This window comes from Rattus rattus, chromosome 6 (assembly GCF_011064425.1).
Source record: "Rattus rattus isolate New Zealand chromosome 6, Rrattus_CSIRO_v1, whole genome shotgun sequence".
NCBI lineage: Eukaryota > Metazoa > Chordata > Mammalia > Rodentia > Muridae > Rattus > Rattus rattus.
Genome location: NC_046159.1, coordinates 125,860,747 through 125,878,163, shown reverse-complemented (window position 1 = coordinate 125,878,163; position 17,417 = coordinate 125,860,747).

Below are 17,417 nucleotides of genomic sequence, written 5' to 3'. Positions count from 1 at the left end.
CTAGAAATGCTAAGATAAATTCTTAAACTAAAAAATAACACTGATTTTGTCTTATTCTTATTAATAGATATAAAGACTGTAGAAATAAAACCCATAATACTGCCTTAATAAAAAAAAATGAACAAATACAAGAAAACACACACACACACACACACAGAGAGAGAGAGAGAGAGAGAGAGAGAGAGAGAGAGGCATGCACTGATACAATAAAGTTAGTGAGCAGTTGTACATTCACATTGCAATGGTAGATTATCCCTAGGAATCCCTAAGACAGGCCGTAGGAAACGTGGTGCGTATGTCTGTGCATCATCAATGTCTTCCTTCAAGCAAGGATCTTGCTGTGCCCTCCTTTGATCTTAAACGCTCCATCTTCCACCTCCGTTAGCTGAATGCCAGGATTGCAGCTATAGAGAATAAATGGAAAACAGTATAAACGATACAACTGAACTGGAAAACATGAAATGGCTGATCGGAGGTTTCTGGTAACAACTTCAAAGTTCACTTTTATTTAGCTTTCTTTATACAAATAATGTAATATCTGCTTGTCCTTACTAATGCAGAAGATAGTAAACTTAACAGGCTAGTTAGCAAGAAAGGATTAGGCACTATTACAGATATTACAAACCAGAAATCCTTAATCCTTATGTATCCTATATTAAAATTTGCAAATTTTAATTAGCTCTCCCTTTTAGAGTCCTTTTATGTGGTATTTTAATAACTCTAAGGCCTTCGGCCAATTAGAAAAGTGTTAAAGGCTGATTTTTAGAGACTCTTCTAAAGTCACCCACACTCCATTAAAGTTGTAATACAGATATAGAGACAGAAAATAGATTAGAAAGAGATTAAAATTCAAGATCCATAGACAGTAAGAAGCCAAACCTACTACATCCTGGGACTGGCTTTTTTCTTAAAGAAAAAAAAAAACAAAAAAACAAACACTTGTAATAAGACTGGTCAAAGGGGAATATTGTTCCGTTTACTTTGCATCAGTGAGGATAATTCTGGAGCCCTTGCCAGAATCCCTAAAGCAGGTCTATATAGATCTTTGTATAAGCCAGCACTTTATACCACGACACAGACTGATGAATTTCAGCCTAAGTCCATCTGCCATGGCTGGAATGTGAACCATTTATCCACCGGCTGTGAATACAGAATTTAACAGTCAACACTGACATTACCACAACATGCAAATGGATAATTTGTGCTGTAAAACATTGAGGTTTGAGTTTCTATAGGATCATTTTCTGGCCTATTTGAGGTGTCACTGGAAAACACAATGACAGAGTTAAAAGTGTTGAATGTTGCACCGATTAAAATTTTTGGAGAAGAAAGTAAATTACACATTGCCTATGTTCTTGAAAATATGTTGCTGGGATAAAACTGGAGAGCAGAGGGGAAGGCTGAACAAACGGTGCTTAGTAAATAGTGATGACATGAGTTAACTCACACATATAATGAGTTCAATTTTCCTTTATCATGTGACACCCTGAGAAAAGATCAGCAAAAACTAAGAATGCATTTTGAAGTAAAATTTATATTGAAGAAAAGATTTTGCCATAAATAGCTGATGTGTGAAACGGACCCGATTGGGCAAAAATCTCATAGCATCAAATATATAAAGAAAAAACTGGAAATCTAGATTTGATAATTTGACATTTGTTTTTAGTTTCTTATAAAATTATCACCCTAAAAAGTGAGGGATATGTTACCTTTTCATTTTAAATAATCTGAGCTGAAGGTAGGATAGATGTAACCAGATGGAGTTTCTAATGATTAGTATGACCACCAATTTTATCCCAGTAAGTTAATAGTTATTAATGATGAAACTGATTGCCTTGACACTTGTATTTATCTTGATCTGTGAAAGGTATATTGTTAAAAGTGGCTACTAACAAAGGATTGGAAATGAATTGTTTTTACATTTTTAAGTTTTATTTAAACTCTAACTCAGGTCTAGTGTAGTGGTATCTGTCTTTAATCTCAACACTTTCAAGACAGAGCCAGGAGAATTTCTGATTTTAAGGACAGCCTGGTCTACATAGTAAGTTTCAGGACAGCTAGGGAATTAATTCACTTCCTTTTTTCCTCTAACCCCTCCCTCATCTCTGCTCATTTCCTCTCAAATTTATAGCCTTTTTTGATTGCGTATGTATATACAGATAGACAATATATATTATATATGCAATATTATATATACAATATATAATATCACATATAATATATGTGTGCACATGGGTGTGTGTTTGTGTGTGTGTGTGTGTGTGCGTGCATGTGTATGTATACAGTGAAGTCCATAGTTTTACTTCTGTGTCTGTGACTTCAGGGCTGAACACTTTGTATTTGGTAACTAGCTGGCTGAATCATCTTCGGGAAAGGCTAATTTTCTTCCTCTCTACACAGTCATTATTTGCCTGTAGTTCTATGTCTTACAGATATTGTCGTTGTTTTAGGCAGCTGAATTGTTGATATATATGGGTGTAGATTCTCCGTCATCTGTAGGAAATACAAACTCAGAGCTGACTTTTGTCTTCTAACTCTTCTAACCTGTCCACTTGCTCTTTTGCAATATTTCCTGAGCCTTAGTTATGGGAGTTTTGAAAGTATAGAACAACTACTGTTTTGGATAAAACTGTAAAAGGAATATTCTGAATTTGCTACAGATGGTTTAAATTTTTTTCTGTTCCATTATCATTTACATGTGGTACTGACCTCTCCAATGAATGTCTTGCAATCTCAGAACAAGGTAGAACATTATTCCGAGCACCCAACCTAGTTCTGATTAGCACACAAGAGCCAAGCTCATTAATTCAGTAAATATTCGTGTGCACACAGACTATTTCAATTGTGCTTGCACATACTGAGAAATCCTTACTTCCCTTATAACTCCGCATCTCATACAAGAAGCCCTGCAACAATGTTCTGAATGTAATACAACAGTCCCTGTATCATCCTCAGTGTCTCAACGCTAGCACGTTATACACTCTGGAGAGGTGAGAGATGTATTGTAGACCTAAGCACTACTACATCAAAGACCGCAGAGCTTCAGCCCCTTAGAAATGGCAAGGTCTTACCTGAGTCAGGCTCAGAGGAATGCCAAAACCTTTCTCTGGACCAACTGTGGATGTTTTGAATCCCTTCAGCTAACACTATTGCATGTAGACAATATTAAATACAGCCTCCTCCTCCTCCTAGATTCCTTAGGCTCAGATTCCTCCCCTATAGAGACCTCCTTCTGACATAGGCTAACCCATCATCTCCTCCTTCTTGATATATATAATAAACAAGCTGAATTTCCCCTGCTGCTCTTGGTGTATCTCCACCAGCGTGCATTATGCATCCGCTTTCACCATTGTGGTATGTATACATTCCATTTCTTCCCCGATCACCCAGTTTGCTAAGTCCTGAAAGCCCTGCTGGTCTTGGCAATACATGTATTACACAGTTACTTCTTAGTCCCCCTGCTATATTTGTTCTGATAATATCTACTGAATTTTTATAATATAATCCCACTGAATCAAATGAAAAGGATTTAGGGGGCAGGAGAAATGGCTACATTGTTAAGAACATTCCTTCTTGGAAAGGAACCAAATTCTACTTCAAGAACCATCTGTGATTCCACTACACAGGGCACAGTGTTTCTTCTGATCTCTGCAGAGCCATACATGTAAACACACACACACACACACACACACACACACACACACACACACACACACACACACGTAGATGGAATGCTTTTCAGGTGCTCATTATTTCATGCTCCCAGTGATACTTGTTCTGTGTCTCTAACAAACAAGTATTGTTCTGGTAATGATTTGGAAGCCAACATTTTCCATCACCTTCAAGAGTTTATGAAGACCAACAGGCTTGTAATGTTCAATGGCTGTCTTTCAATCTTGACTTGTATATGTAAACAACTTTAAAGGCACACGGGAGCCAAAAACATAGGCTGACTTATTATCTCCTTTCATGATATATTAAATATCTTGATATTATGAATATGACCAGATTAGTTGCTAATAGATCACCATTTTTCCTTTGTTCTTTTAACCTTTCTCATTCTAAGTAATGTCATGGCAGTTAGTAACTCCTCATCTCAAGTAATTTATCTACTTATTTTTGCAGGCATAAAGCAAGTTAATTAAGAGTCAAGATCTTTCTGATTTTTTAATTTTAAATTAAAAAATAGTTTATAGGTATCCATGAGAAAGGAATAGCTTTACATGAAACAAAGTAATAGAATTTAGCAGGGGAGATTCAATGACATAGCAAAGGAAACGAGAAAAACAATTTCTAAGTAATCAAAATTACATTGTTTCACGTATCAATTTATAGGGAGAGGTTAAAGACCAGCAGGAAAATGACCAGATATCATCAATGCGATAAAAATGGTAGTGAAGGTCTAATATAACTAAATATGGGCAATTTCATTTAACAGTGTATTAATTTCTATACAGATTAATATGAGAAAATCTTAAAAGTCTTCCCTTATGAAGACTCATGCTTTTCTGCAAAGCTTCTATAAGGCAAAGCACATGGTCATTAGGACAAAATGGCAACCAACAGATTGGGAAAAGATCTTTACCAATCTTACAACTGATAGAGGGCTAATATCCAAAATATGCAAAGAACTCATGAAGTTAGACTCCAGAAAGCCAAATAACCCTATTAAAAATGGGGTACAGAGCTAAACAAAGAATTCACAGCTGAGGAACATCGAATAACTGAGAAGCACCTAAAGAAATGTTCAACATCCTTAGTCGTCAGGGAAATGCAAATCAAAACAACCCTGAGATTCCACCTCAAACCAGTCAGAATAGTTAAGACCAAAAACTCAGGAGAGAGCAGATGCTGGTGAGGATGTGGAGAAAGAGGAACACTCCTCCATTGTTGGTGGGATTGCAAACTGGTACAACCTCTCTGGAAATCAGTCTGGAGGTTCCTCAGAAAATTGGACATTGCATTACCTGAGGACTCAGCTATACCTCTCCTGGGCATATACCTAATAGATGCTCCAACATACAACAAAATCACATGATCCACTATGATCATAGCAGCCTTATTTATAATAGCCAGAAGCTGGAAAGAACCCAGATGCCTTTCAACAGAGGAATGGATACAGAAAATGTGGTACATCTACACAATGGTGTACTGCTCAACTATCAAAAACAATGACTTCTTGAAATTCATAAGCAAATTGATGGAACTAGAAAATATCATCCTGAGTGAGGTAACCCAATCACAGAAAAACACACATGGTATGCAACTCTTTGATAAGTGGCTATTAGCCCAAATGCTTGAATTACCCAAGATACACAGAACACATGAAACTCAAGAAGGATGACGAAAATGCAGATGCTTCACTCCTTCTTTAAAAGGGGAACAAAAATATCCACAGGAGGAGATAGGGAGGCAAAGTTTAGAGCAGAGACTGAAGGAACGGCCATTCAGAGCCTGCCCCACATGTGGCCCATACATGTACAACCACCAAAACTAATAAGATGGATGAAGCAAAGAGGTGCATGCTGACAGGAACCGGATGTAGATCTCTCCTGAGAGACATAGCCAGAACATGTCAAATACAGAGGTGAATGCCAGCAGCAAAGCACTTAACTGAGAACAGGACCCCCGTTGAATGAATCAGAGAAAGGACCGAAAGAGCTGAAGGGGCTTGAGACCCCATAAGAACAACAATGCCAACCAACCAGATCTTCCAGGGACTAAACCACTACCTAAAAACTATACATGGTCTGACCCTGGGCTCCAACTCCATAGGTAGCAATGAATAGCCTTGTTGGGGCATCAGTGGAAGCCCTTGGTCTTGCCAAGGCTGAACCCCCAGTAGAGGATTGTTGGGTCGGGGGCAGTAATGGAGGGTGAATAGGGAGGGGAACACCCATATAGAAGGGGAGGTGGAGGGTCTAGGGGGCTGATGGACAGGAAACCAGGAAAGGGAATAACATTTGAAATGTAAATAAGAAATAACAAATTAATAAAAATGGAAGAAAAAAGACTCATGCTTTTTAAAATATAGTAGTCTTATTTAGTTCTCTGAGATGCCTTAGATGCATCTAAGTTACTTTGATCATGTTCACCCCACATACCTTCCATTAATTCTTTCCAGATCCATTTTCTTCCTCTTCCGAACTTTACCTTTGCGTCCTTAAAAAAAGATAACCTGTTGCATGTAATATTTAAAAATCAATCCAGTGAATTGCTGGCTTCTCTCTGGCTGTGGTGTTCTCCCTGCCCCCATTGCTATCCCAATGTGGTGGTCCGCCCAACTTCCCATGGTTCCACTGTATTTCCAATCATCCATCCCCTGCGGCTAGCTGCTACCAAACCACTCAGTATCCCCAAATGTCCATGGCTAGCGGGGGGCACACTCTCACCAACCCATACACCACTGTGGTTACCTTCCCCATGGAGCTCAGTTGAATTGCTATAAAATGGAAAGCACCAGATAATCTTAGTTTAGAACCAACAGATAATACAATAGCTGGACATGAAATCTACCATCTTAAACTCATCAACTATTCTATGTTAGAAACATTCCAGTGGTGCAGTCTGGTGGACTCTGCCACTAGTTCTAACAGTCCCCAGTCTACATTTTGCCTGCTTCAATCCCGCCTCTCCATCCAAAAAGATGCGTTCCTTTTTCCTGTGTTCTTTCTTCCTCTCTCTGACATGGAGGGTCGGCCTCTTCCTCCCCTAGTGATTGGCTTCTTGTCATCATTATTAATCCATCAATTAATTAGGGAAAAATTCCACTACAATAACTTACTAAGTCCTATTTGTGCTGTTCATGTACTCATGTGTGTGAGGCCATCTTTATATGTTTTAGTATAAATAAGTTTTGTTTTGAATGGAGTTAGCTATACAGTGTATTAGGTATTTTCTTTATGAACACGTGAACACACACACACACACACACGTACACACACACACATGTACACACACCACAAAGGGGAATAGAAAATGCAAGAACCAAGAAAATAGTATTAAAACAACAACAACAACAACAATAAAAGAATCAAGGCTGTCTTCTTGAGTATAAAATGCTCTTGCAAAATCACAATTGCCTAATCCAACGCTACTCTTAAAAGGTAAGTTTCTCCTATAATAAAGAAGCTTTTGATCTTTCATTTGAGAATCAATTTTTCATCAAACTTTCTCCCCCCCGCCCCTCTTCCTGTGTCTCTCCCTTTCCATCTCCCTCTCCCTCTCCCTTTCCATCTCCCCTCCTCAGAAAAAGGCATATATGAGGTAGAGTTGATGAAATATTAATATCTTCATTTTGAATTGTAACACCAGAAGCAACAATATATTTAATGAGCCCTTTATGTACCATATATCATTCTAGACACACTGGTACATGATTGAATTCACTTAATAGGTAGGTGGCAGATGGTTCTACAAGTAAAATAAATTTTAATAGTGAAAATAAAATTAAAAACCAACCTAAATACCTCAAATATCAGCTAATAGAAAAGACTATACCTTTCTACTCATGAGCTAAATTCATGTTGTAAACTAATATGCATATGATGACATTGTTTTGTTCACTATAAAGGCTGATATGTCTGAAAGTTTGATATTGAATATTTTGGAACTATGGCCAATATTGAAAGCTGAGGGTCAGTTATTTTGAAAATATATAACATTATTGACTACAGAGGTTAAAACTTATGAAGAATCCACTATACTAGAAAAAGCACATCTGAATGTAAATCATCCGTCATGTAAAAGTGATGTTCATATAGCAGAAATAATTATCTCATAGTCATGTTAGAGACAAAAAATTATCTCTATTCTGATATGACCTCCTGTTCTCTGAACATGTGAACCATGGAACCTGGCTAGAGATCTGTAGGAGCTCTGGGAGATGACTCAGAAACTGTACTTCATTATTGAAAATCACTGTGGACACAATCCTACTGTGCTTCCCATCACGTGAGTTATAAAAAAGAACAAAGATGAGAACATGCAGCTAGGAAAGAAGAAAGGACTTTGGGTCATGAATAATCTTCTGATCAATTTTCTCCAAGAAAAAAAAAAGATGACTTAAAGCAATGAAAAATGCCATGACAAATACATTCCGTTGCTGCCTACAGCCCTCATCACATTAAAGGCTCTCTCTAATCAAGGATGCTTTCAAGGGCATGTGAATTCATCATAATGCCCCACCCCACACCCAAACAGTAAGTCTGTCTCCTTTGCTTTTTCCAGCATTAATATTTTCAGACAGAGGGATGTATTTACTTAGGACACTTCTTCTAAGACATGAGATTAACCACCTCATCCAAAAGGACGTTCCTGAAACCCTTGCTATGTACTGCCAACACTTTGTCAAGCATTTCTCTTATTGCACAGAAAGTCTGCAGCCAGATGAGGTTACATGAGAGACTATCTTATAAACAGACGATCTTCTTGATTTAATCTCAAACACTCTATGTTTGGTCATGTTTGTCATTTTGTTTGTCTTTGATTTCTAAAGCAAGTAGGCAAAACACTATGAAAAGATAAGTTGATTATGCAACAGAAGTTGTTGAATTTAATTTCCTTTATTCAAAATATATTCACCCTGATATGATTTCTGTTAATGATACACACAGATTAGGATTTTGGAGTTCATTTTATTAGCTATTACTATTTTACCACTATTAAATCATACATGTTATACTGAATCTTTGCCATACTCCAGGCATATTGTATAGGATGTTATTATATGATTTTGATGCATAAGAAAACTAATGCATAGAGCTGAAAATTCTTACCTAATATAACCTATGTGAAAAATTACAAAAGGAATTCAGATTCCTTCTATCTGGCTGGCTAAGAATTTAGTGATCCAAGCGACTGAGCCACAATTTACGTACCACCATCCATGCATTCTTCTCTGGGATGCTCTTCTGTACATTTGTCTAGTCATCACTTATTAGAAAGCAAACAATTTAAAATAACAATAGAAAGCGTCCAGAGATTGAACTGAAGATAAAAGAAAAGAATTGACAAAATTTTAAGAAGAGATTTTGAAAGAATATTCTGGCATGTCAGTCATTTTCCAGAAATAGAATTATCTAGGCCAGACTTCGAAATTTCCAAATGAATTTCAGAACCATGTTCTCATGTCTACAAAGCAATTCAAAAATGAGAGGTATTATTAGATACTGCCAATTAAACAACAGTTAAATGTATTCATTTTATATAAATAATTCAAAAAAGTGGCAAGAATTGTGAACCAGATGAATACAAACCATGAATTCTTGATTACGATTCACAGAATGACTGCTTCTAGTAAGTCAATTTGAGAAGAGTTTTCTGTCTAAGAGTGACTCAGGCCAAAATAGCAGTGTGTAGAATAGTGTAAAGAATGACAACAAAGTTCTAGATGAGGGAATGTAGGGCAGCCATTCCAACTCAACAATGTAGGGTAAATAAAGGCTAGAAGTCAAAAGACCGTTCACATATTATGTTATTAATGTGTACACTATCCCATTTGTTATTTCATGACAGAGAAATTTTTCAGGAAGTCAAAAACTCTCAGTGGCATCATTTACATTTCTTGATAACCTTAATGGACTAACGGTGGCACTTGAGGACACAAACAAGGGCCACATGCAAACACATACTTTACCACTGAGCTATACCCCAACACTGTTTTTCTTTGGCAATTGCAATTGTTTGGCCTTTTTGTTATATAGTTTTGTGAAATTTGAGAAACCCATAATGTTATATGTTGTTTTATGTAACCACAGAATAAATTCACTGCCTTGAACATCCTTTGATCTTCTTTATTCATCTTTTTCATGGCAATTTTTCTACTATTTAAGTTCTGTTTTATGAAGAATGGTCTATGGGTTAAGATTTAAAGGAGTGAGATTATTAAGAATACAGCACCAGGAATAAATAACAAGTGAGCATGAGTTAGAGCAGATGCATGTCATTTCACACAAATCCGAACACTGTAGCTGGAGTCAGATGGATAAAGAGCGTTCCAGGCAGAATGTGAGACCAGGCACCTTCGCCAGAGGCATGTTCATACCTTGGGATAAACACTGGGTGAGCCTTGCTTTAAGAAGGTGCTTGGGAATGACTTACTTCATGGCTATATATGGACACAGGAATTTCATTCAAATGATTTACTTCTCCGTTCTCAAGTACATGGTAGTTTCAATCCTGGTCTGATTTGCTGTTCTTGCTCTTTCTACTGGGACTAGGATGGGAGGGAGGTAGCCTGTTTTGGACAATTGGACCAGGAGGACAGTCGAATATAAACAAGTTTAGATCAGAAATAGTGAGTCGAACTCCACCTCTAAAGCTAGGTGGCCTTAAATGCACATGATAAATTACCAAATATATTGTATATTAAATGCCTTTCATAAATTGCCATATTGTTGGATATATATGGTGACCTACAATATGCAGTCTTTAACATCCATGTCTTAACTTGTCAGTATGCATTGAAGAGTCCTCCATAATACAGAGTAATAAGATGTTAGAGTAAAAATGTTTACTTAAATTTAATCAGGATCATATGAAAAGTGCAAGCTATTAAGATATCGTGGTTCAGTTGTAAATCAATTCAAGATTATTGCTAAAGAAAACATCTAGCATCAGGAGAAAAAAGGTAAAAGATCAGTTCAGATAAAATATGTTAAATTTGTACTTTTAATGAACTTCACTAAGACAGACTAAAGGAGGAATAAGCTCATTTAGAATAAAATTCAGAGATCTGTAAAGACTAGGGTGTTTTGAACCCTTAGTCTTCGAAAACAATGGAATTCTTTGCCATAAAACTGAGGCACATCAATAAAAACTTTTAAAGTTTTGACAATGCACAGAAAAGGAAGTGGGGGAAACATCTGTAAAACATATATCTGAAAAGTACCAAGCCACACAGATGCTTAAAACTCAATGATAAGACAACCACACAATTAAAATGTAGGCAGAAATCTAAATGTAGACATCAAAGAAAACATACAGATGGCAAATAACCAAGAAGAGACACTTGGCATGTTTTTAAATTGGGTTTTACAAATTAAAACAACAGCTAGATGCCACTACACAATCTTGAGAAGTAAAATCCAAAATCCCGACAACACCAAATGTTAAAAAAGATGCAATATGATAGGAAGTCTCCTTCAGCTTATGTCTCTAAAAGGAGATAGAGACGAAGGTAACCAAATATTGTTTTCACATCAATAGTAGTTTATTATATTTTCCTCTAGTCTTGCTTATTTTCATACTTATGGTTTCTATTAGCTATATAAATGATCCAATTACTATGGTATTTATTACTATAAAAGCATATATTTTAAAAATGCTTTGACTAATTTATCTCCTTAGCTAGATTCCATTATCCTCCCATTCCCCACTCCCACTCTTGCTGATCTTCCTCATCTCAGGCAGGCATATCTTTTTATATCTTGTGTGTGTGTGTGTGTGTGTGTGTGTGTGTGTGTGTGTGTGTGTGTGTGTGTGTGTGTGTGTGTGTGAGAGAGAGAGAGATTGAGATTCCATTAGTGTTGTTTATAGGACCATGAAAATGACGATATAGACAGAAACATAGGTGTCCTATCGAGGGGAGAAAAACGTCTCCACAGATAGCAATTATGAATTTTTTATAGATCCTCAGGAACGGTCTTTACATCCCGTTCATAGCACCTCTCTTATCCTGGTCCCTGCTTACCCAGCTCCTTTCCTCTTCTCCTCCGAGAATGGAGTGGCACCTTCTGGGTATCACCCCATTCTGACACATGGGTCAGGTCTAGGCAAATCCATTCTCATTATGCCAGACAAGGAGACCGAGTTAGGGGAATGGAATCCAGAAGCAGGCAACAGAGTCAGGGACAGCCCCTGCTCCAGTTATTGGTGAGTCATCACGAATACCAAGCTGCACATCTACTATAAATATGTAGGGGGCCTAGATTCAGCCCTTGCATGATCTTTGGCTGGAAGTTTAGTCTCTGTGAGCCCCCATGGGCCCAGGTTAGTTTACTGTATACTTTTCTCACTGAGATCTCTTAATCCTTCCCCCAACTCTTCCACAATATTCCCTGGTTGTGGTTCTCAGCACCTGTTTCCATCTGCTGTGGGTGGAGCTCTCAGGATAGCTATGCTATGCTCCTGTCTGCAAGTATTAACAGACTACCATTTAGAGTGTTTGGAACTGGTTCTTGCCATGGGATGGGTCTCATATTGAGCCAGTCATTGGTTACCCATTCCCTTGTCTCTGCTCCATCTTTGTCCCCAAACATTTTGTAAGCCGGGCATATTCTGGATTGAAAGTTTTTTTTGTTTGGGTTGGTACATCCATATCCCTCCACCGAGAGTACTGTCTAGCCATTTCAGGCTCCATATCCACCAATGCTAGGAGTCTCAGCAAGAGTTACACTTCAGAGATGCCTTGGAGCCTCCCCATGTCCTAGATTTCTAGCACAATGCCCACCATGCACTGCTTATTTTCCTTCTCTCTACCTTGCTTTCCCTACACCTGACCCCCTGTTTTCTGCTCCCTCTTCTATCCCACCAGTTCCCTCCCTCCATCTACTTCTGGTATTTATTTTACTTTTCTTCTGAGAAAGATTCAAGCATCCCCCTTGGAACCCTTCTTGTTATTTGGCTTTTTGTGTCTGTGGATAGTAGTATGGTTATTCTGTACTTTATGGGTGATATCCACTTATAAATGAGTGCACACCACGAATGTCGTTTTGTGACTCAGAATGATATTTTCTAGTTCCATCCATTTCCCTGCAAATTTCATGATACCCTTGTTTTTAATGACTGAGAACTATTCCATTGTAGAAATGAACCAAATTTTCCTTACCGATTTTTCAATCGAGTGCCATCTAAGTTGTTTCCTGTTTCTGGCTATTATGAGTAGAGCTGCATGACCATGGTTGAGCAAGTGTCCCTGTGGTATGGTGGAGGATCTTCTCAGTATATGCCCAGAGATTTTATAGTTTGCTCTTGAGGTAGAATTATCACCAATTTATCAGAAATTGATTTTCAGAGTGGATATACAAGGCTGCACTAGCACCAGCAGTGGTGGATTGTTCCACTCACTCCACAACTAACATGAATTATCGCTGGAGTTTCTGATTGTAGCAGTTCTAATGGGTATAAGATAGAATCCCTGAATCATTCTAACTTGCATATCCATGATGACTATGGATGTTGAATATTATTTGAACTGTTTCTTAGCCATTAGAGATTCCTTTGTTGAGAATTCTCTGTTTTTTTCTGTGCCTCATTCTTAATTGGGTAATTTATTGTCTAACATCTTGAATTCTTTATATATTTTGGACACTAGCCTTCTGGCATATGTAGGGTTGGTGAAGACCTTTTCCCCATTCTGTAGGACGTCTTTAATTTTCCTATTAGTAATGTCTTTGCTTCACAGAAGCTTTTCAATTTCATGAGTTCCTATTTATTAATTGATGGTCTTAGAGTCTGAGCTACAGTGTTTTGTTCAGGAAGTTGTCTTCTGCACCTATGCCTTCAAGGCTATTCCTCACTTTCTCTTCTATTAAATTTAGTGTATCCAGTTTTACTCTGAAGTTTCTGATCCACTTGGACTTGAATTTGTTCAGGGTAATGAGTATGAATCTATTTGAATTTTTATGTTCCAGTTCAACAACCACTATTTGTTGAAGATGCTTTCCCTTTTTCATTATATGGTTTTAGCTTCTCTGTCAAAAATCAAGTGTCTGTACATGTGTAAGTTTATTTCTAGGTCTTCAATTATATTTCACTGACCAACCTGTCTGTTTTTATGCCATACCATGTGTTTTCTTTAATTATGATTACTCTGTAATACAGCTTGAAATCGGGGATGGTGATACCTCCAGAAGTTCTTTTGTTGTACAGGATTGTTTTAGCTATCCTGAATATTTAACCTTCCATATGAAATTGAGGGTTTTTCTTTCATGATCTAGAAAATTGTGTTGAGACTTTGATGGTAATTCCATTGATTCTGTAGATTGCTTTTGGTAAGATGGCTATTTTTGCCATGTTAATCCTATGAATGCATGAGCATGGGAGATCTTTCCATCTTCTAAAATCTCCAATTTCTTCCTTCAGAGACTTTACATTCTTGTTATGCAGGTCTTTCACTTGATTGGTTAGAGTTACCTCAAGCTATTTTTATTATTTATGGCTAGTGTGGAAGGGATTATTGCCCTAACTTCTTTCTCAGCCCTTTATCATTTGTGTAAAGGAGGGCTACTGATTTTTTTTTTTTTAGTTAATTTTGTATCTAGTCATTTTGCTGAAGTTGTTCATTAGCTGCCTGAGTTCTCTGGTAGAAGTTTGGGGGTCACATGCATACTTTCATGTCATCTGCAAATAGTGATATTTTGACTACTTCCTTTTATATCTCCGATCTCCTTTAGTTTTCTTATTTATCTAGCTAAAACTTCAAGTACTATATTGAATAGATATAGAGTGGGTAATCTTGTCATGTCCCTGCTTTTAATAGGATTGCTCTAAGTTCCTATCCATTTAATTTGACGTTAGCTTTTAGCTTGCTATATGTTGCTTTCACTATGTTTAGGTATGCACCCTGTATCCCTGATCTTTCCAAGACTTTTAATATGAAGGTGTGTTGTATTTTGTCAAAGGCTCTGTCAGCATTTGATAACATGATTCTGTGGTATTTTTTTTCTTTCAGTTTGTTTATATTGTGGATTTCATTGATGGATTTTCATATATTGAACAACCCTGCATCCTTGAGATGAAGCCTAGTTGATCATGGTGGATGAAGTCTTCAATGTGTTCTTGGATGAAGTTTCTATGTATTTTATTGAATATTTTTGAATCAATGGAAAATTGGAAAATCATTTTAAAACTCTCTTTGTTGAGTCTTGTGTGGTTTTGGTATCAGGATGACTGTGGCCTCATAGAATAAAAAACCCACAAATAATTTTAAAAAAGTCCTATAATAAGATAATTTAAGGTGTATTGATATTAGCTCATCTTTGAAGGTCTGGGAGAATTATTCTATAGAACTATATGGTTCTGGGCTTTTTGTTGTTGTTGCTGTTGTTGTTGTTGGCAGACTTTTAATTATGGCTTCTATTCCCTTAGGGGTTATAGGACATTTTTAATAGTTTGCTTGATCTGGATTTAAATTTGGTATGTGCTATCTGTCTAGATCTATTTCATTTATATTTTCCAGTTTGGGGGAATACAGGCTTTTGAAGTAAGACCCAATGAGTCTTTGAATTTCCTGGGTGTCTGTTGTTATGTCTCCCTTCTCATTTCTGATTTTGTTAATTTAGGTCCTGTTTCTCTGCCTTTTAGTTAGATTGGCTCAGCATTTGTCTTGTTAATTTTCTCAAAGAACCAGCTTTTGTTTCCTTTCGTTGATTCTTTGTATTGTTCTCTTTGTTTCTAATTAATTGATTTCAGCTCTGACTTTGATTATTTACTGTTCCTCTTGAGTGTTTTCGATTCTTTTGTGCTAGAGCTTTCAAGCATACTTTTTAATTGCTAGTAGGATAACTCTCCGTGTTCTTTTTGAAGTCACTTAGTAATATGAATGTTTCTCTTATCATTGTTTTTATTGTGTCTTATAAGTTTGGGCATGTTGTACCTTCATTTTCATTGAATTCTAGAATGTCTTCAATTTATTTCTTTATTTTTTTCCCTGACCTAGTGATCACTGAAAAGAGAGTTGTGCAATTTTCGTGAATTTCTGTTATTTCTGTTATTATTGAAGTCCAGTTTTAATCTATGGTGATCTGATAGGAAACAATTTCTTCAATTTTCTTGTATTTGTTGAGGCTTGCTTTGTGACCAACAACATGGTTAGTTTTGAAGAAGGATCACGAAGTGCTGAGAAGAATATATCTATATCTATATCTATATCTATATCTATATCTATATCTATATCTATATCTATATCTATATCTATCTATTTATCTATATACATTGCTTTGGGTTAAATAGTCTGCTAGTTCCATTTGTTTCATAACATCAGTTAGTTTCATTATTTCTCTGTTTATTTTCTTTCTCAATGACCTGTCCATTAGTAAGAGTTAGGTATTAAGTCACTCTTAATGTGTGGGCTTCAATGTGTGATATTAGTTTTGCTAATGTTTCTTTCATGAATATGCGTACCATGTATTTGGAGCATAGACATTCAGAATTGAGATGGCATCTTGGTGAGTTTTTTCTTTGATTAGTATAGCGTGTCCTTTCGGATCTCTTCTGATTACGTTTTGTGGAAAGTCTATTTTATTAGCTATTAGAATGGCTAGTCTAGCTTGTTTTTTTGAGTTCAATTTCCTAGAAAACTTTTTTTCAGTTTTTATCCCAAGGTAATGTCTATTTTTGTTGTAGAGATGTGTTTCTTGTATACAGCAGAATGATGGATCCTGTTTATGCACTCACTCAGCCTGTGTATTTTTATTGGGAAATTGAGTCCATTAATGTCAAAAGACATTAATGAATTTCTGTTATTTTGATGCTGGTGATGACTCTTTCTCTCTCTCTCTCTCTCTCTCTCTCTCTCTCTCTCTCTCTCTCTCTCTCTCTCTGCATGTGCCTCTGTGTGTGTGTGTGTGTGTGTGTGTGTGTGTGTGTGTGTTGTTCCTCTTTCTGTTTTGCTGGTGTGGAGTTATTCATTTCTGGTGTTTTCTTGGGTATTGTTACCTAGTTTGTGCTGTTTTCCTTCTAGTATTCTCTGTAGGGCTGGATTCATGGAATGGTTTTGTTTAACGTTGGTTTTGTCATGAGATATCTTGTTTTCTCCATCCATGGTAAAGGTTTTCTGGGTATAATAGTCTGGACTGGCATCTGTAATATCTTAGAGACTGTAAAGAATCTGCCCAGACCTTTGTGGCTTTTAAAGTCTCTATTGAGAAGTCTGGTACAGTTGTAATAGGTTTGTTTCTTAGCCGTTATCCTTACAACTTTTAACATTCTTTCTCTTTCTGTACATTTAATGTTTCTGCTGTGTGGCAGGAGGGTTTTCTTTTTTGGCTCACTGTATCTAGTGTTCTGTAAGTTTCCTGCATATTTATAGGCATGTCTGTTCAGGTTAGGAAATTTTTCTGCTATGATTTTGTTGAGGATATTTTCTGGGCTTTAGAATTGGGAGTCTACTTTTTCTTCTATTCCTATTTTTCTTAAGTTTGGTCTTTTTATAGTATCCCAAATTTCCTGGATATCTAGTGCTAGAAACATTTTAGATTTAGCATTTTATTTGACTGATGTATCAATTACTTCTATGCTTGATATTCTCTCTTGTGTTGCTTGTATTCTGTTGGTCATGCTGTGTCTGTCTTTCCTGTTCTTTTTTTTAGATTTTCTGTCTCTAGAATTGCCTGTGTTATGTTTTCTTTATTGCTTCTATTTCCATTTTCAGGACTTGAACAGTTCTATACATTTCCTTTACATGTTAATTCTAT